This window comes from Euprymna scolopes, chromosome 29, assembly GCF_053919585.1.
Source record: "Euprymna scolopes isolate OS-2025 chromosome 29, ASM5391958v1, whole genome shotgun sequence".
NCBI lineage: Eukaryota > Metazoa > Mollusca > Cephalopoda > Sepiida > Sepiolidae > Euprymna > Euprymna scolopes.
The window spans coordinates 107,983,496-108,006,473 of record NC_136510.1 but is presented as its reverse complement, the minus strand read 5'-3'; positions in this window follow the sequence as shown (position 1 = coordinate 108,006,473).

The following is a 22,978-nucleotide window of genomic DNA, read 5'->3' as shown; positions in this document are numbered from 1 at the left end:
AGCTGAGCAGCGGCTTGGTTCCCACCAGTTTTGGCAAATAGCAAACAGAATCCTGAACAGAAGCGTGTGCTCCATCCCAACTATTATCAATGGACCTGAGGTAATCTCGTCAGCATCAGACAAAGCCAAACTCTTTGTCAAGAACTTCGCAGCTAATTCTACCCTTTGCGATCAAGGCTGCCAACCCCCAATATTTCCTCCTGTATCAGAAAACACACTATGTGATATACGTATATCTGTACGTGATGTTGCCAAGCTAATCAAAAACCTTGATTCCAGTAAAGCAACTGGCCCTGACGGTATTCCAATTATAGTACTCAAAAAACTTCAACCTGAACTAGCGCCCATACTTACAAAACTGTTTAAACGTTGTCTTAAGGAGAATAGTTTCCCATCTCCCTGGAAAATTTCATCAGTATGCCCTGTATTTAAGAATTCAGGTGATCGCTCATCCCCCTCTCAGTACAGGCCAATAAGTCTCCTGTGCGTCATGAGTAAGTTGCTGGAATCTGTATTAAATACAGAAGTAATCAACCATCTCAACAAAAATAACCTTCTTAGTGACACTCAATATGGTTTCCGTTCTGCTAGATCTACAGCAGATGTGCTTACAGTTATATCTCATAGGATTAGCAAATCTCTCGACGGAGGCAACCTTTCTAGGGCAATTGCTCTTGACATATCTAAGGCCTTTGATAGGGTATGGCATAAAAGTTTACTTCATAAGATCTCTAGCTATGGTATTGCTGGAAATGTCTTCTCAATTATTAAATCATTTCTTTCTGATAGGTTCATAAGAGTAATAGTTGAGGGGCAAAAATCAGAAGCTCACAGTATTAATGCCGGTGTCCCTCAGGGGTCCATCCTGGGCCCAACTCTTTTCCTGATCTACATTAATGATCTTCCAAATCACATCCTTACATCATTTGTAGACATCTATGCTGACGACACTACCATTTATGGTAGCACATCTAAGACAGTAAACGACCAAGTTCTCTCCAATTCTCTCTCCTCTGATCTTGAGCACATAGTACAATGGGGTAAAGAATGGCTGGTTACTTTTAATGCATCTAAAACCAAGCTTCTCTCTTTACATCATCAACATTCTGATCCACATCTGACATCAATTGAAATGAATGGCTCTCGTCTTCAGGAGGCCTCAAGTTTTGACAAACTTCTTGGCTTGACCATTACTCCTGATCTTAAATGGAACACGTACATCAAATCTGTTGCCAAGGCCGCTGGAAAAATGGTGGGATCTTTCTATCGATCCGGTAGATATCTCACTGCTGATGCAATTCTCTATCTATATAAGCCAGGTACGTCCAAGGATGGAATACTGTTGCCACATCTGGGCAGGAGCTGCTAGAAAGGACTTGGCCTGCCTTGATAGAGTTCAAAATAGACTTCGTGGCCTCGTAGGAGATGTCCTTTTCTCTTCCTTACAACCTTTATCTCACAGAAGAGATGTTGTGAGTTTGTCTCTGATGTATCGTTATTTTCATGGAAAGTGTTCGAATGAGCTTCAATCTATGGTCCCCCCTCGCCAAACTTTCACAAGAAACACTCGTCTAGCTGTAAACACTATCAATAATTCCCCCCACTCTTTATCTGTGCCTAAACCTAAACGTAGATTCCATGAACAAAGCTTTTTTCTTAGAACTGCACGCCTGTGGAATTGTCTTCCGTTTTCCTGCTTTCCGGCTGACTACAATATGGTTGTCTTCAAGTCTAAGGTAAATAAGTTCTTGATGAGCCGTTCCATATAAGTTATCAACTTTACAAAATTTTCATTACTAATAATTACTATAATGTCCAATTTCTACTGTACACTCTTTAACCCTTATCCTTGAGTGGCCTCTTGGCCTTGATAATGTGGTGATGCCTATGTAAAAATAAAAAAAAATAAAAAGTGAGAATTCTGCCTTGAATTTGCAAGGTAAATCATTATTATATATTCGGTCCAATATAATCTATATGAATAAAACAGTAGATGTACGTGTGTATGTAAATAATTAATAGGTATACTGTTAAACTACTGGTCACATGACACCGAAATTAACAATGGTTTATAACGAGTAAAATTTTTGTTTTGGGTTGATGAATAACACGGGCATACATATATCGGCAAGTTGAAATGCGAAATGTTCATTTCAACTGGCCGACATGTTTTTACTTCTTTTTTGCACATGCTCACATAAAATTCATTTTTTCAAGTTTCTTAATATTTAGACTTTATTATATATCTCTCGATAACAACATCGCTAGAGAATGTTTGGGTTTCGATTCTAGCTAATGGCACCAAGTCATTTTTTTTAACTTTTACCATCATGCGTTTGTATTTATATATGCGAATATCTGCATGATTTTAAATATATTTAAAAGTATTTTACGACATGCAGAATCAAAATACTTATTTACAGGCTTGGAAAATATATATATATTTTTTTTTTACATATTTTTTATTTTCTTCTAAGATAAATATTTTTGACAATTATTTTTTGCCGGAAATCCCTCAGGACGAAGACAAAACTCAAGAAAAAATTCATACATTTCTTAAGGAGATCTTCCACGACAGAGGACAAATTCTACGTACAGTTTTGATAGAAAAGCTTACTTAGGCTAGTGTCAGGTTCCTGCGTTAATTTTCTTCTTTCTTTTTTTTCAAGTAAATATTGCACGAGATGCTGAAATTGGAAATATTTATAGTCAAGCTTAACTTTAATAATGTTATTTTTCTTTAAATTAAATTATTACTCCTGTTCCCTTTAGATAAATTATTTTCTCTAAATAGCTTTTATTTTACTTTAAATAGCTTCTCTCTTTTTCTATACATAATTTATGCTTTTCATTTTTGAACAAAAATAAGACGAAGACGTCCTATACATCTTTCTTTTTTGAAAAAAATAAGACGAAGACATGATATTACATCTTTTCTTTTTTGAAAAAAATTAAGACAAAGACATCCTATACATCTTTTCTTTTTTTGAAAAAAAATAAGACGAAGACATCCTTTGCATCTTTCTTTTTTGAAAAAAAATAAGACTAAGAAATCCTTTACTTTATTTCTTTTTTATTAAATAAGACGAAGACATCCTATACATCTTTTCTTTTTTTGAAAAAAATAAGACGAAGACATCCTTTACATCTTTTCTTTTTTGAAAAAAAATAAGACGAAGACATCCTATACATCTTTTCTTTTTTAAGAAAAAATTAGACGAAGACATCCTATACATCTTTTCTTTTTTTTAAACAATAAGACGAAGACATCCTATACATCTTTTCTTTTTGAAGAAAAAATAAGACGAAGACATCCTATACATCTTTTCTTTTTTAAAAAAAAAATAAGACGAAGACATCCTTTATATCTTTTCTATTTTTAAAAACAATAAGACGAAGACATCCTATACATCTTTTCTTTTTTTAAAAACAATAAGACGGAGACATCCTTTACATCCTTTCTATTTTGAAAAAAATAAGACGAAGACATCCTATACATCTTTTCTTTTTTAAGAAAAAATAAGACGAAGACATCCTTTACATCTTTTCTTTTTTGAAAAAAATAAGACGAAGACATCCTATACATCTTTTCTTTTTTTTAAAACAAATAAGACGAAGACATCCTTTACATCTTTTCTTTTTTTAAAAACAATAAGACGAAGACATCCTTTACATCTTTTTTTGTTTGAAAAAAAATAAGACGAAGACATCCTTTACATCTTTTTTTTTTTAAATAAGACGAAGACATCCTATACATCTTTTCTTTTTTGAAAAAAATAAGACGAAGACATCCTATACATCTTTTCTTTTTTGAAAAAAAATAATACGAAGACATCCTTTAAATCTTTCTTTTTTTTTTTTGAAAAACATAAAACGAAGACATCCTATACATCTTTTTTTTTTAAATAAGACGAAGACATCCTATACATCTTTCTTTTTTTAAAAAAAAATAAGACGAAGACATCCTATACATCTTTCTTTTTTGAACAAAATAAGACGAAGACATCCTATACATCTTTTCTTTTTTAAGAAAAAATAAGACGAAGAAATCCTTTACATCTTTTCTTTTTTTAAGAAAAAATAAGACGAAGACATCCTATACATCTTGTCTTTTTTTAAGAAAAAATAAGACGAAGACATCCTATACATCTTTTCTTTTTTTAAAAAAAAAATAAGACGAAGACATCCTTTACATCTGTTCTTTTTTTTTTTAAAATAAGACGAAGACATCCTATACATCTTTTCTTTTTTTTAAAACAAATAAGACGAAGACATCCTTTACATCTTTTCTTTTTTTAAAAACAATAAGACGAAGACATCCTTTACATCTTTTCTTTTTTAAGAAAAAATAAGACGAAGACATCCTTTACATCTTTTCTTTTTTGAAAAAAAATAAGACGAAGACATCCTATATATCTTTTCTTTTTTGAAAAACAATAAGACGAAGACATCCTTTACATCTTTTCTTTTTTGAAAAAAAATAAGACGAAGACATCCTATACATCTTTTCTTTTTTAAGAAAAAATAAGACGAAGACATCCTATACATCTTTTCTATTTTGAAAAAAAATAAGACGAAGACATCCTATACATCTTTTCTTTTTTGAAAAAAAATAAGACGAAGACATCCTATACATCTTTTCTTTTTTGAAAAAAAATAAGACGAAGACATCCTTTGCATCTTTTCTTTTTTTAAGAAAAAATAAGACGAAGACATCCTATACATCTTTCTTTTTTTGAAGAAAAAATAAGACGAAGACATCCTATACATCTTTTTTTTTTTAAATAAGACGAGGACATCCTTTACATCTTTTCTTTTTTGCAAAAAAATAAGACGAAGACATCCTATACATCTTTTCTTTTTTTTTTTTTAAAATAAGACGAAGACATCCTATACACCTTTTCTTTTTTTAAAAAAAATAAGACGAAGACATCCTTTACATCTATTTTTTTTGAAAAAAAATAAGACGAAGACATCCTTTACATCTTTTCTTTTTTGAAAAAAAATAAGACGAAGACATCCTTTGCATCTTTTCTTTTTTTAAAAAACAATAAGACGAAGACATCCTATACATCTTTCTTTTTTTGAAGAAAAAATAAGACGAAGACATCCTATACACCTTTTTTTTTTGAATAAGACGAGGACATCCTTTACATCTTTTCTTTTTTGCAAAAAAATAAGACGAAGACATCCTATACATCTTTTCTTTTTTTTTTTTTTTAAATAAGACGAAGACATCCTATACACCTTTTCTTTTTTTAAAAAAAATAAGACGAAGACATCCTTTACATCTATTTTTTTTGAAAAAAAATAAGACGAAGACATCCTTTACATCTTTTCTTTTTTGAAAAAAAATAAGACGAAGACATCCTTTGCATCTTTTCTTTTTTGAAAAAACAATAAGACGAAGACATCCTATACATCTTTCTTTTTTTGAAAAAAAAATAAGACGAAGACATCCTATACACCTTTTTTTTTTTTAAATAAGACGAGGACATCCTTTACATCTTTTCTTTTTTGAAAAAAAATAAGACGAAGACATCCTTTACATCTTTTCTTTTTTTAAAAAAAATAAGACGAAGACATCTTTTACATCTTTTCTTTTTTGAAAAAAATAAGACGAAGACATCCTTTGCATCTTTTCTTTTGATTTTAAATAAGACGAACACATCCTTTACATTTTTTCTTTTTTTTTAAATAAGACGAAGACATCCTATATATCTTTTCTTTTTTGAAAAAAATAAGACGAAGACATCCTATACATCAATTCTGTTTTTTTTAAATAAGACGATGACATCCTTTACATCTTTTCTTTTTTTTAAATAAGACGAAGACATCCTTTACATCTTTCTTTTTTTTTTTGAAAAACATAAGACGAAGACATCCTATACATCTTTTTTTTTAAATAAGACGAATACATCCTATACATCTTTCTTTTTTTAAGAAAAAAAAAGACGAAGACATCCTATACATCTTTTCTTTTTTGAAAAAAATAAGACGAAGACATCCTATACATCTTTTCTTTTTTAAAAAAAAATAAGACGAAGACATCCTATACATCTTTTCTTTTTTAAAAAAAAAATAAGACGAAGACATCCTTTACATCTTTTCTTTTTTGAAAAAAAATTCAGAGGAATACATCCTTTACATCTTTTCTTTTTTGAAAAAAAATTCAGAGGAATACATCCTATACATCTTTCTTTTTTTTAGAAAAAATAAGACGAAGACATCCTTTACATCTTTTCTTTTTTGATAAAAACTAAGACGAAGACATCCTATACATCTTTTCTTTTTTGAAAAAGAAAATAAGACGAAGACATCCTTTGCATCTTTTCTTTTTTGAAAAAAAAATCAGAGGAATACATCCTATACATCTTTCTTTTTTTGAGAAAAAATAAGACGAAGACAACTTTTACATCTTTTACTTTTTTTGAAAGAAAATAACAACAAAGGCATCCTATACATCTTTTCTTTTTTGAAAAAAAATAAGACGAAAATATCCTTTACATCTTTTCTTTTTTGAAAAAAAATAAGACGAAGACATCCTTTACATCTTTTATTTTGAAAAAAAAGGACGAAGACATCCTATACATCTTTCTTTTTGAAAAAAAATAAGACGAAGACATCCTTTACATCTTTTCTTTTTTGAAAAAAAAAAAAGACGAAGACATCCTTTACATCTTTTCTTTTTTGAAAAAAAATAAGAAGAAGACATCCTTTGCATCTTTTCTTTTTTGAAAAAAAATAAGACGAAGACATCCTTTACATCTTTTATTTTTGGAAAAAAATAAGACGAAGACATCCTATACACCTTTTTTTTTGAAAAAAAATAAGACGAAAACATCCTTTACATCTTTTCTTTTTTGAAAAAAAATAAGACGAAGACATCCTTTGCATCTTTTCTTTTTTGAAAAAAAATAAGACGAAGACATCCTTTACATCTTTTCTTTTTTGAAAAAAAATAAGACGAAGACATCCTATACATCTTTCCTTTTTTGAAAAAAATAAGACGAAGACATCCTTTACATCTTTTTTTTTTGGAAAAAAAATAAAACGAAGACATCCTTTGCCTCTTTTTTTTTTTGAAAAAAAATAAGACGAAGACATCCTATACATCTTTTCTTTTTTGAAAAAAAATAAGAAGACATCCTTTACATCTTTTCTTTTTTGAAATAAAATAAGACGAAGACATCCTTTGCATCTTTTCTTTTTTGAAAAAAAATAAGACGAAGACATCCTTTGCATCTTTTCTTTTTTGAAAAAAAAATAAGACGAAGACATCCTTTGCATCTTTTCTTTGTTTTAAAAAAAAAAATAAGAGGAAGACATCCTATACATCTTTCCTTTTTTGAAAAAAAATAAGACGAGGACATCCTTTACATCTGTTCTTTTTTGAAAAAAAATAAGACGAAGACATCCCTTGCAGCTTTACTTTTTTGAAAAAAAATAAGACGAAGACATCCTATACATCTTTTCTTTTTTGAAAAAAAATCAGACGAAGACATCATTTGCATCTTTTCTTTGTTTTAAAAAAAATAAGACGGAGGCATCCTATACATCTTTTCTTTTTTGAAAAAAATAAGACGAAGACATCCTATACATCTTTTTTTTAAAAAAAAAAAGACGAAGACATCCTTTGCATCTTTCCTTTTTTGAAAAAAAATAAGACGAAGACATCCTATACACCTTTTTTTTTTTTGAAAAAAAATAAGACGAAGACATCCTATACATCTTTTTTTTTTGAAAAAAAATAAGACGAAGACATCCTTTACATCTTGTCTTTTTTGAAAAAAATAAGACGAAGACATCCTATACATCAATTCTGTTTTTTTTTAAATAAGACGATGACATCCTTTACATCTTTTCTTTTTTTTAAATAAGACGAAGACATCCTTTACATCTTTCTTTTTTTTTTGAAAAATATAAGACGAAGACATCCTATACATCTTTTTTTTTAAATAAGACGAATACATCCTATACATCTTTCTTTTTTTAAGAAAAAATAAGACGAAGACATCCTATACATCTTTTCTTTTTTGAAAAAAATAAGACGAGGACATCCTATACATCTTTTCTTTTTTAAAAAAAAAAATAAGACGAAGACATCCTATACATCTTTTCTTTTTTTAAAACAAAATAAGACGAAGACATCTTTTACATCTTTTATTTTTTTAAAAAAAAATAAGACGAAGACATCCTATATATCTTTTCTTTTTTTTAAAAAAAATAAGACGAAGACATCCTATACATCTTTTCTTTTTTGAAAAAAAAATAAGACGAAGACATCCTATACATCTTTTCTTTTTTTAAAAAGAATAAGACGAAGACATTCTTTACATCTTTTCTTTTTTAAAAAAAAAATAAGACGAAGAAATCCTATACATCTTTCTTTTTTAAGAAAAAATAAGACGAAGACATCCTATACATCTTTTCTTTTTTTAAAAAAAATAAGACGAAGACATCCTTTACATCTTTTCTTTTTTTAAAAAAAAATAAGACGAAGACATCCTATACATCTTTTCTTTTTTGAAAAAAAATAAGACGAAGACATCCTTTGCATCTTTTCTTTTTTTAAGAAAAAATAAGACGAAGACATCCTATACATCTTTTCTTTTTTTAAAAAAAAATAAGACGAAGACATCCTTTACATCTTTTTTTTTGAAAAAAAATAAGACGAAGACATCCTTTACATCTTTTTTTTTGAAAAAAAATAAGACGAAGACATCCTTTACATCTTTTTTTTTGAAAAAAAATAAGACGAAGACATCCTATACATCTTTTCTTTTTTAAGAAAAAATAAGACGAAGACATCCTTTACATCTTTTCTTTTTTTTAAAACAATAAGACGCAGACATCCTATACATCTTTTCTTTTTTAAGAAAAATAAGACGAAGACATCCTATACATCTTTCTTATTTAAGAAAAAATAAGACGAAGACATCCTTTACATCTTTTCTTTTTTGAAAAAAAATAAGACGAAGACATCCTTTACATCTTTTTTTTTTGAAAAACAATAAGACGAAGACATCCTTTACATCTTTTTTTTTTTTTAAATTAGACGAAGACATCCTTTACATCTTTTTTTTTTGAAAAAAAATAAGACGAAGACATCCTATACATCTTTTCTTTTTTGAAAAAAAATAAGACGAAGACATCCTATACATCTTTTCTTTTTTTAAAAAAAAATAAGACGAAGACATCCTTTGCATCTTTTTTTTTTTTGAAAAAAAATAAGACGAAGACATCCTTTGCAGCTTTTCTTTTTTAAAAAAAAATAAGACGAAGACATCCTATACACATTTCTTTTTCTTAAAAAAATAAGACGAAGACATCCTTTACATCTTTTGTTTTTTGAAAAAAAAATAAGACGAAGACATCCTTTGCATCTTTTCTTTTTTGAAATAAAAAACGACGAAGACATCCTTTACATCTTTTCTTTTTTAAAAAAAAAAATAAGACGAAGACATCCTATACATCTTTTCTTTTTTGAAAAAAAATAAGACGAAGACATCCTTTGCATCTTTTCTTTTTTTAAGAAAAAATAAGACGAAGACATCCTATACATCTTTTCTTTTTTAAGAAAAAATTAGACGAAGACATCCTATACATCTTTTCTTTTTTTTAAACAATAAGACGAAGACATCCTATACATCTTTTCTTTTTGAAGAAAAAATAAGACGAAGACATCCTATACATCTTTTCTTTTTTAAAAATAAAATAAGACGAAGACATCCTTTATATCTTTTCTATTTTTAAAAACAATAAGACGAAGACATCCTATACATCTTTTCTTTTTTTAAAAACAATAAGACGGAGACATCCTTTACATCCTTTCTATTTTGAAAAAAATAAGACGAAGACATCCTATACATCTTTTCTTTTTTAAGAAAAAATAAGACGAAGACATCCTTTACATCTTTTCTTTTTTGAAAAAAATAAGACGAAGACATCCTATACATCTTTCTTTTTTTAAGAAAAATAAGACGAAGACATCCTTTACATCTTTTTTTGTTTGAAAAAAAATAAGACGAAGACATCCTTTACATCTTTTCTTTTTTGAAAAACAATAAGACGAAGACATCCTTTACATCTTTTTTTGTTTGAAAAAAAATAAGACGAAGACATCCTTTACATCTTTTTTTTTTAAATAAGACGAAGACATCCTATACATCTTTTCTTTTTTGAAAAAAATAAGACGAAGACATCCTATACATCTTTTCTTTTTTGAAAAAAAATAATACGAAGACATCCTTTACATCTTTCTTTTTTTTTTGAAAAACATAAAACGAAGACATCCTATACATCTTTTTTTTTTAAATAAGACGAAGACATCCTATACATCTTTCTTTTTTTAAAAAAAAATAAGACGAAGACATCCTTTACATCTTTTCTTTTTTAAGAAAAAATAAGACGAAGACATCCTTTACATCTTTTCTTTTTTTAAGAAAAAATAAGACGAAGACATCCTATACATCTTTCCTTTTTTGAAAAAAAATTAGACGAAGACATCCTTTACATCTTTTCTTTTTTGAAAAAAAATAAGACGAAGAACTCCTATACATCTTTTCTTTTTTGAAAAAAATAAGACGAAGACATCCTGTACATCTTTTCTTTTTTGAAAAAAAATAAGACGAAGACATCCTTTGGATCTTTTCTTTTTTGAAAAAAAAATAAGACGAAGACATCCTTTATATCTTTTCTTTTTTGAAAAAAAATAAGACGAAGACATCCTTTACATCTTTTCTTTTTTGAAAAAAAATAAGACGAAGAGATCCTATACATCTTTCCTTTTTTGAAAAAAAATAAGACGAAAGCATCCTTTGCATCTTTTCTTTTTTGAAAAAAAATAAGACGAAGACACCCTATACCTCTTTCCTTTTTTGAAAAAAAATAAGACGAAGACATCCTATACACCTTTTTTTTTTTTGAAAAAAAATAAGACGAAGACATCCTGTACATCTTTTTTTTTTGAAAAAAAATAAGACGAAGACATCCTTTACATCTTTTCTTTTTTGAAAAAAAAATAAGACGAAGACATCCTTTGCATTTTTTTTTTGAAAATAAATAAGACGAAGACATCCTTTACATCTTTCCTTTTTTGAAAAATCATAAGACGAAGACATCCTTTGCATCTTTTCTTTTTTAAAAAAGAATAAGACGAAGACATCCTATACGTCTTTCTTTTTTTAAAAAAAAATTAAGACGAAGACATCCTATACACCTTTTTTTTTTAAATAAGACGAGGACATCCTTTACATCTTTTCTTTTTTGAAAAAAAATAAGACAGAGGCATCCTTTACATCTTTTCTTTTTTTTTTTAAAATAAGACGAAGACATCTTTTACATCTTTTCTTTTTTGAAAAAAATAAGACGAAGACATCCTTTGCATCTTTTCTTTTTTTTTAAATAAGACGAACACATCCTTTACATCTTTTCTTTTTTTTTAAATAAGACGGAGACATCCTATACATCTTGTCTTTTTTGAAAAAAATAAGACGAAGACATCCTATACATCAATTCTGTTTTTTTTTAAATAAGACGATGACATCCTTTACATCTTTTCTTTTTTTTAAATAAGACGAAGACATCCTTTACATCTTTCTTTTTTTTTTGAAAAATATAAGACGAAGACATCCTATACATCTTTTTTTTTTAAATAAGACGAATACATCCTATACATCTTTCTTTTTTTAAGAAAAAATAAGACGAAGACATCCTATACATCTTTTCTTTTTTGAAAAAAATAAGACGAGGACATCCTATACATCTTTTCTTTTTTAAAAAAAAAATAAGACGAAGACATCCTATACATCTTTTCTTTTTTTAAAACAAAATAAGACCAAGACATCTTTTACATCTTTTATTTTTTTAAAATAAAATAAGACGAAGACATCCTATACATCTTTTCTTTTTTTTAAAAAAAATAAGACGAAGACATCCTATACATCTTTTCTTTTTTTAAAAAAAAATAAGACGAAGACATCCTATACATCTTTTCTTTTTTTAAAAAGAATAAGACGAAGACATTCTTTACATCTTTTCTTTTTTAAAAAAAAAATAAGACGAAGAAATCCTATACATCTTTCTTTTTTAAGAAAAAATAAGACGAAGACATCCTATACATCTTTTCTTTTTTTAAAAAAAATAAGACGAAGACATCCTTTACATCTTTTCTTTTTTTAAAAAAAAATAAGACGAAGACATCCTATACATCTTTTCTTTTTTGAAAAAAAATAAGACGAAGACATCCTTTGCATCGTTTCTTTTTTTAAGAAAAAATAAGACGAAGACATCCTATACATCTTTTCTTTTTTTAAAAAAAAATAAGACGAAGACATCCTTTACATCTTTTTTTTTTGAAAAAAAATAAGACGAAGACATCCTTTACATCTTTTCTTTTTTGAAAAAAAATAAGACGAAGACATCCTATACATCTTTTCTTTTTTAAGAAAAAATAAGACGAAGACATCCTTTACATCTTTTCTTTTTTTTAAAACAATAAGACGCAGACATCCTATACATCTTTTCTTTTTTAAGAATAATAAGACGAAGACATCCTATACATCTTTCTTTTTTTAAGAAAAAATAAGACGAAGACATCCTTTACATCTTTTCTTTTTTGAAAAACAATAAGACGAAGACATCCTTTACATCTTTTTTTTTTGAAAAACAATAAGACGAAGACATCCTTTACATCTTTTTTTTTTTTTAAATTAGACGAAGACATCCTTTACATCTTTTTCTTTTTTGAAAAAAAATAAGACGAAGACATCCTATACATCTTTTCTTTTTTGAAAAAAAATAAGACGAAGACATCCTATACATCTTTTCTTTTTTTAAAAAAAATAAGACGAAGACATCCTTTGCATCTTTTTTTTTTTGAAAAAAAATAAGACGAAGACATCCTTTGCAGCTTTTCTTTTTTTAAAAAAAATAAGACGAAGACATCCTATACACATTTCTTTTTCTTAAAAAAATAAGACGAAGACATCCTTTACATCTTTTGTTTTTGAAAAAAAAATAAGACGAAGACATCCTTTGCATCTTTTCTTTTTTTAAGAAAAAATAAGACGAAGACATCCTATACATCTTTTCTTTTTTTAAAAAAAAATAAGACGAAGACATCCTTTACATCTTTTTTTTTGAAAAAAAATAAGACGAAGACATCCTTTACATCTTTTCTTTTTTGAAAAAAAATAAGACGAAGACATCCTATACATCTTTTCTTTTTTAAGAAAAAATTAGACGAAGACATCCTATACATCTTTTCTTTTTTTTAAACAATAAGACGAAGACATCCTATACATCTTTTCTTTTTGAAGAAAAAATAAGACGAAGACATCCTATACGTCTTTTCTTTTTTAAAAAAAAAAATAAGACGAAGACATCCTTTATATCTTTTCTATTTTTAAAAACAATAAGACGAAGACATCCTATACATCTTTTCTTTTTTTAAAAACAATAAGACGGAGACATCCTTTACATCCTTTCTATTTTGAAAAAAATAAGACGAAGACATCCTATACATCTTTTCTTTTTTAAGAAAAAATAAGACGAAGACATCCTTTACATCTTTTCTTTTTTGAAAAAAATAAGACGAAGACATCCTATACATCTTTCTTTTTTTAAGAAAAATAAGACGAAGACATCCTTTACATCTTTTTCTGTTTGAAAAAAAATAAGACGAAGACATCCTTTACATCTTTTCTTTTTTGAAAAACAATAAGACGAAGACATCCTTTACATCTTTTTTTGTTTGAAAAAAAATAAGACGAAGACATCCTTTACATCTTTTTTTTTTAAAATAAGACGAAGACATCCTATACATCTTTTCTTTTTTGAAAAAAATAAGACGAAGACATCCTATACATCTTTTCTTTTTTGAAAAAAAATAATACGAAGACATCCTTTAAATCTTTCTTTTTTTTTTTTGAAAAACATAAAACGAAGACATCCTATACATCTTTTTTTTTTTAAATAAGACGAAGACATCCTATACATCTTTCTTTTTTTAAAAAAAAATAAGACGAAGACATCCTATACATCTTTCTTTTTTGAACAAAATAAGACGAAGACATCCTATACATCTTTTCTTTTTTAAGAAAAAATAAGACGAAGAAATCCTTTACATCTTTTCTTTTTTTAAGAAAAAATAAGACGAAGACATCCTATACATCTTGTCTTTTTTTAAGAAAAAATAAGACGAAGACATCCTATACATCTTTTCTTTTTTTAAAAAAAAAATAAGACGAAGACATCCTTTACATCTGTTCTTTTTTTTTTAAAAATAAGACGAAGACATCCTATACATCTTTTCTTTTTTTTAAAACAAATAAGACGAAGACATCCTTTACATCTTTTCTTTTTTTAAAAACAATAAGACGAAGACATCCTTTACATCTTTTCTTTTTTAAGAAAAAATAAGACGAAGACATCCTTTACATCTTTTCTTTTTTGAAAAAAAATAAGACGAAGACATCCTATATATCTTTTCTTTTTTGAAAAACAATAAGACGAAGACATCCTTTACATCTTTTCTTTTTTGAAAAAAAATAAGACGAAGACATCCTATACATCTTTTCTTTTTTAAGAAAAAATAAGACGAAGACATCCTATACATCTTTTCTATTTTGAAAAAAAATAAGACGAAGACATCCTATACATCTTTTCTTTTTTGAAAAAAAATAAGACGAAGACATCCTATACATCTTTTCTTTTTTGAAAAAAAATAAGACGAAGACATCCTTTGCATCTTTTCTTTTTTTAAGAAAAAATAAGACGAAGACATCCTTTACATCTTTTCTTTTTTGAAAAAAATAAGACGAAGACATCCTATACATCTTTCCTTTTTTAAAAAAAAAAATAAGACGAAGGCATCCTATACACCTTTTTTTTTAAATAAGACGAGGACATCCTTTACATCTTTTCTTTTTTGCAAAAAAATAACACGAAGACATCCTATACATCTTTTCTTTTTTTTTTTTTAAATAAGACGAAGACATCCTATACACCTTTTCTTTTTTTTTTTAAAATAAGACGAAGACATCCTTTACATCTTTTCTTTTTTGAAAAAAAATAAGACGAAGACATCCTTTACATCTTTTCTTTTTTGAAAAAAAATAAGACGAAGACATCCTTTGCATCTTTTCTTTTTTTAAAAAACAATAAGACGAAGACATCCTATACATCTTTCTTTTTTTGAAGAAAAAATAAGACGAAGACATCCTATACACCTTTTTTTTTTAAATAAGACGAGGACATCCTTTACATCTTTTCTTTTTTGCAAAAAAATAAGACGAAGACATCCTATACATCTTTTCTTTTTTTTTTTTTTAAAATAAGACGAAGACATCCTATACACCTTTTCTTTTTTTAAAAAAAATAAGACGAAGACATCCTTTACATCTATTTTTTTTTTTTAAATAAGACGAAGACATCCTTTACATCTTTTCTTTTTTGAAAAAAAATAAGACGAAGACATCCTTTGCATCTTTTCTTTTTTGAAAAAACAATAAGACGAAGACATCCTATACATCTTTCTTTTTTTGAAAAAAAAATAAGACGAAGACATCCTATACACCTTTTTTTTTTAAATAAGACGAGGACATCCTTTACATCTTTTCTTTTTTGAAAAAAAATAAGACGAAGACATCCTTTACATCTTTTCTTTTTTTAAAAAAAATAAGACGAAGACATCTTTTACATCTTTTCTTTTTTGAAAAAAATAAGACGAAGACATCCTTTGCATCTTTTCTTTTGATTTTAAATAAGACGAACACATCCTTTACATTTTTTCTTTTTTTTTAAATAAGACGAAGACATCCTATATATCTTTTCTTTTTTGAAAAAAATAAGACGAAGACATCCTATACATCAATTCTGTTTTTTTTAAATAAGACGATGACATCCTTTACATCTTTTCTTTTTTTTAAATAAGACGAAGACATCCTTTACATCTTTCTTTTTTTTTGAAAAACATAAGACGAAGACATCCTATACATCTTTTTTTTTAAATAAGACGAATACATCCTATACATCTTTCTTTTTTTAAGAAAAAAAAAGACGAAGACATCCTATACATCTTTTCTTTTTTGAAAAAAATAAGACGAAGACATCCTATACATCTTTTCTTTTTTAAAAAAAAATAAGACGAAGACATCCTATACATCTTTTCTTTTTTAAAAAAAAAATAAGACGAAGACATCCTTTGCATCTTTTCTTTTTTAAAAAAACAATAAGACGAAGACATCCTATACATCTTTTCTTTTTTAAAAAAAATAAGACGAAGACATCCTCTACATCTTTTCTTTTTGTAAAAAAAAATAAGACGAAGACATCCTATACATCTTTTCTTTTTTTAAAAATAAATAAGACGAAGACATCCTATACATCTTTTCTTTTTTAAAAAAGAATAAGACGAAGACATCCTTTACATCTTTTCTTTTTTAAAAAAGAATAAGACGAAGACATCCTATACATCTTTCTTTTTTTAAGAAAAAATAAGACAAAGACACCCTATAACTCTTTTCTTTTTTTAAAAAAAATAAGACGGAGACATCCTTTACATCTTTTCTTTTTTTAAAAATAAATAAGACGAAGACATCCTATACATCTTTTCTTTTTTGAAAAGAAATAAGACGAAGACATCCTTTACATCTTTTCTTTTTTGAAAAAAAATAAGACGAAGACATCCTATACATCTTTTCTTTTTTAAGAAAAAATAAGACGAAGACATCCTTTACATCTTTTCTTTTTTAAAAAAAATAAGACGAAGACATCCTATACATCTTTTCTTTTTGAAGAAAAAAAAAGACGAAGACATCCTATACATCTTTTCTTTTTTAAAAAAAAAATAAGACGAAGACATCCTTTACATCTTTTCTTTTTTTTTAACAATAAGACGAAGACATCCTATATATCTTTTCTTTTTTTAAAAACAATAAGACGAAGACATCCTTTACACTTTTTCTTTTTTGAAAAAAATAAGACGAAGACATCGTATACATCTTTTCTTTTTTAAGAAAAAATAAGACGAAGACATCCTTTACATCTTTTTTTTTTTGAAAAAAATAAGACGAAGACATCCTATACATCTTTCTTTTTTTAAGAAAAATAAGACGAAGACATCCTTTACATCTTTTTTTGTTTGAAAAAAAATAAGACGAAGACATCCTTTACATCTTTTCTTTTTGTAAAAACAATAAGACGAAGACATCCTTTACATCTTTTTTTTTGAAAAAAAAAAGACGAAGACATCCTTTACATCTTTTTTTTTTTAATAATACGAAGACATCCTATACATCTTTTCTTTTTTGAAAAAAAATAAGACGAAGACATCCTATACATCTTTTTTTTTTTTGAAAAAAAATAATACGAAGACATCCTTTACATCTTTCTTTTTTTTTTTTTTGAAAAACATAAAACGAAGACATCCTATACATCTTTTTTTTTAAATAAGACGAAGACATCCTATACATCTTTCTTTTTTGAAAAAAAATAAGACGAAGACATCCTATACATCTTTCTTTTTTGAAAAAAATTAGACGAAGACATCCTATACATCTTTTCTTTTTTAAGAAAAAATAAGACGAAGACATCCTTTGCATCTTTTCTTTTTTTAAGAAAAAATAAGACGAAGACATCCTATACATCTTGTCTTTTTTTAAGAAAAAATAAGACGAAGACATCCTATACATCTTTTCTTTTTTTAAAAAAAAATAAGACGCAGACATCCTTTACATCTTTTCTTTTTTTAAAAACAATAAGACGAAGACATCCTATACATCTTTTCTTTTTTGAAAAAAAATAAGACGAAGACATCCTATACATCTTTTCTTTTTTAAGAAAAAATAAGACGCAGACATCCTTTACATCTTTTCTTTTTTGAAAAACAATAAGACGAAGACATCCTATACATCTTTTCTTTTTTTAGAAAAAATAAGACGAAGACATCCTTTACATCTTTTCTTTTTTAAGAAAAAATAAGACGAAGACATCCTTTACATCTTTTCTTTTTTAAGAAAAAATAAGACGAAGACATCCTATACATCTTTTCTTTTTTGAAAAAAAAAAAGACGAAGACATCCTATACATCTTTTCTTTTTTGAAAAAAATAAGACGAAGACATCCTATACATCTTTTCTTTTTTTAAAGAAAATAAGACGAAGACATCCTTTGCATCTTTTCTTTTTTTAAGAAAAAATAAGACGAAGACATCCTTTACATCTTTTCTTTTTTGAAAAAAAATAAGACGAAGTCATCTTATACATCTTTTCTTTTTTAAAAAAAAAATAAGACGAAGACATCCTATACATCTTTTCTTTTTTTAAAAAAAAATAAGACGAAGACATCCTTTACATCTTTTCTTTTTTTAAAAACAATAAGACGAAGACATCCTATACATCTTTTCTTTTTTAAGAAAAAATAAGACGAAGACATCCTTTACATCTTTTCTTTTTTGAAAAAAAATAAGACGAATACATCCTATACATCTTTTCTTTTTTGAAAAAAATAAGACGAAGACATCCTTTACATCTTTTCTTTTTTGAAAAAAAATAAGACGAAGACATCCTATACATCTTTTCTTTTTTGAAAAAAATAAGACGAAGACATCCTATACATCTTTTCTTTTTTGAAAAAAAATAAGACGAAGACATCCTATACATCTTTTCTTTTTTGAAAAAAAATAAGACGAAGACATCCTTTACATCTTTTCTTTTTTGAAAAAAAATAAGACGAAGACATCCTATACATCTTTTCTTTTTTGAAAAAAATAAGACGAAGACATCCTATACATCTTTTCTTTTTTGAAAAAAAATAAGACGAAGACATCCTTTACATCTTTTCTTTTTTGAAAAAAAATAAGACGAAGACATCCTATACATTTTTTCTTTTTTAAGAAAAAATAAGACGAAGACATCCTATACATCTTTTCTTTTTTGAAAAAAAATAAGACGAAGACATCCTATACATCTTTTCTTTTTTGAAAAAAAATAAGACGAAGACATCCTATACATCTTTTCTTTTTTGAAAAAAAATAAGACGAAGACATCCTTTACATCTTTTCTTTTTTTAAGAAAAAATAAGACGAAGACATCCTTTACATCTTTTCTTTTTTGAAAAAAAATAAGACGAAGACATCCTTTACATCTTTCTTTTTTTTTTTGAAAAACATAAAACGAAGACATCCTATACATCTTTTTTTTTTTAAATAAGACGAAGACATCCTATACATCTTTCTTTTTTGAAAAAAAATAAGACGAAGACATCCTATACATCTTTCTGTTTTGAAAAAAATAAGACGAAGACATCCTATACATCTTTCTTTTTTGAAAAAAGATAAGACGAAGACATCCTATACATCTTTCTTTTTTTTTTTAAATAAGACGAAGACATCCTATACATCTTTCTTTTTTGAAAAAAATAAGACGAAGACATCTTATACATCTTTCTTTTTTGAAAAAAATAAGACGAAGACATCCTTTACATCTTTCTTTTTTGAAAAAAATAAGACGAAGATATCCTATACATCTTTTTTTTTTGAAAAAAATAAGACGAAGACATCCTATACATCTTTCTTTTTTGAAAAACAATAAGACGAAGACATCCTATACATCTTTTTTTTTTGAAAAAAATAAGACGAAGACATCCTATACATCTTTCTTTTTTGAAAAAAATAAGACGAAGACATCCTTTACATCTTTCTTTTTTGAAAAAAATAAGACGAAGACATCCTATACATCTTTTTTTTTTGAAAAAAATAAGACGAAGACATCCTATACATCTTTCTTTTTTGAAAAAAAATAAGACGAAGACATCCTATACATCTTTCTTTTTTTTTTTAATAAGACGAAGACATCCTTTACATCTTTCTTTTTTTATCCATTCCTCGATTAGATAAACAAACATTAATTTCAAACTAAATGTCTGCTATGTTTTTTACAAAGTTTTCCTTACACATTTAATGAATTCAAATATTTTTTTAAATTATGACAATACAATGGCTTATTTTAATACAAAATATAAATTTTCATTACTAATAAAATAAAAATAATCATTGAATTTTCAGAAAACAAATATTAATTTCAATGACACTTATTAAATAATGTGTCTCTCTGATTAAAATGCAAATTCTTCGGTATTTTTTAAGTCGCCAACCTTTCTATGTTAAGAACAGCTTTCGGAATAAACATCCCCAATTTCCCCATGTTAAGAATATTCGTTGTCATCATACCCGAAAACCTATAAAAGCTGTAACCTTGCAAAGTCGCCATTTACAATCCAAAAACGGTCACGAGGCTGAAATCAACCAATGAAAGGTTGACACGAAAGCAATCGTTCAAACATGAACATTAATTTTAAACGAAATTCAATAAATTTGGAATTTGTTTAAAACCAATAAATTCTGTAAAGTTTATGTTCATTTATGCCGCACTGGCATCCCGCACAATAGTGTAAGTATAATTCTATTCTTTTTGAAATCGTATTTCGAAATAATCCTACACTAGAACTTTACATTATTAATATTTAATTATGATATTATTATAAGTTACCTTTTGAATGGTAACAGAGAGATAGGTCTAACAAAACGTTAAAGTCTGAAATGAGTGATTTATAGATCAAACAAATTGCTGCTGTTCTTTGGAACTGAATGTTTGATTCAGTCCCAAATTCTTTCTTTCCATTTAAAATGTGATACAGAAAATCCGGCACTTCTGCAATACTGCGTGATAACCACGTTTTCGTGTTTTTTTTTTTAGTTGAGAGAATATTATTATAAGGACACATTTATTTGATGATCAGTCTGTAACACTTTTCTCAAATCACCTTTTCATTGGCGCTGGTTCAATAACATTGAATAGAGATCTTCAATTGCACAATTTACCATGTGGTCAGACGGTAAATTCAATTGGTGACCTGATAACTAAAATTTTTACAATTTTTCCACAATATTCAGTGGCTTCGTGAAAGAGCAATCTTGGCCCCTAGAAATGATGCTGTTGATATAATCAATCATAATCTTTTGCAAGAGTTATCAATCCATTGATTGTGTTATTGATGAGGATCCAGTTATATTATTAAGAAATCTTGATCCACTTAAACTGTGTGTAATGGCAAACGGGCTAGCAATAAAATATTTGAAAACTTACATTTCTGGAAGCCATTATAACTGGAAATTTTAAATTTGAAACTGTGTTAAATCCTCAGATCTCCTTTTATTTCTTCTGACATGTCATTTCGGTTCAAACGTTTACAATTCTCAATATAAATTAGTTTTGCCGTGTCTATAAATAAAGCTCAAGGCCAAAGCCTCAAAGTTGCTGGACTTAAACTTCAAACACCTCGCTTTTCTCATGGCGCGTTGCATGTTGGTTGCTTACGCATTGGAAATCCTGAACAAATTTACATTCACATACTTGTTAAAGGTCACAACCAAAATATTGTTTATGTAGAGGTTGTTCAAAATTATTGTCACAGGTACATTTACTGCTTGAAACTAAATTTTAATTATTTCATTAACAATAGATTACTAATGTCCATTTTATAAATATTGTATATTAAATAGTTAAAGCAAAAGGTTGATTTAACAGTTTCCAGATATGAACTATAATATAAAATAATAATTGCAATTCTTACATTATATTTTACTTGAACCAGAAAAGAGTTTAAGGCTACTGGCGAGACCTCTACAAAATAATACACACTTACTGCTCCTACCTCATAGTATGGCATAATCACGTTGACACACTGGTTCTCGCCAGATCATCAAAGTTAAGCAAAGTTGAGTCTGGCCAGTACCAGATGGGTGAGCATTTGGGAAGACTAGGCGCTGTATGTAAGGTTGGGCGTGGGGCCAGCACCCTCACCTCGTAAAAAGAACTCAGTCGCTACAAAAACATCTACAAAGCTGTAGATGGCTTATGCCCCTCCAGGGGCTCAAGGGCTATGGATGGGCTCCTACCTCATGGGGGATGTGGAAAAAGAAGCCATTGTGAATTAATGTTCCGTTTAATCAATACGATAATAATGTATGAGGACGGAATATTCAAGTATAGCAAATACAACCCTGCAACGCCGGCTACTTCAGCTAGTATTATAATAAATACGAAATCTGCTTTAATCAAAATATCATATTCAAGTGAATTTTACAACCGTGAAATGCTGGGCGGCCTGCTAATCTCTCTCTCTCTCTCTCTCTCTCTCTCTCTATATATATATATATATATATATATATATATATATATATATATATATATATATTACTTCATTTCATCACATAAATTAATATACGAAGATATAATTTTATGTGTAAATTTTCAGTATTTACTTCAACAGTGCTAAATACATAGATAGAGTTAGTCTGACGAATTCTTACGAAAATGAAACGCGAAATATTCTGTGTAACTTAATTGTCATATATATTTTCATAATTTAATATATATATATATATATATATATATATATATATAGAGAGAGAGAGAGAGAGAGAGAGAGAGAGAGAGAGAGAGAGAGAGAGAGAGAGAGAGAACGCTGAATGTGATTTGAGCGAAGCAATAAAACAAAAGCCGGCGTGTCGAACGGGAGGAAAACGAACGCAAAGTGGATAGCCACAGAGCGGTAAAAACGTCTCTGCCGCTTCAACAAACGCCATTGTTATGGAGTATCAGACTGGACCGAAGTAATTAACGACGACGCAGGTAAGAGTCGGCGGATATCCACCCGGTGTTTCTTTCAAAGCCACTTGCTACATGCCACCATAAAAACGAAATACCACTTAGTCCAGCGATCGCGTTGGGCTGCGATCAATTGGCACTTGAGCGGAATGCAATCCGGAAGTTTATTGTCAGAAGTCTAGAAACTGTCTTTCTTTTCGACTTCCCGTCACTCGTCTCTCCCTCCCTTCCCTCACCTCACCCCACGGTTGCTATCGTCGCCTTGCGGTTAAGTAATAAAGTATAAGATGGACCACGAGGTCTTT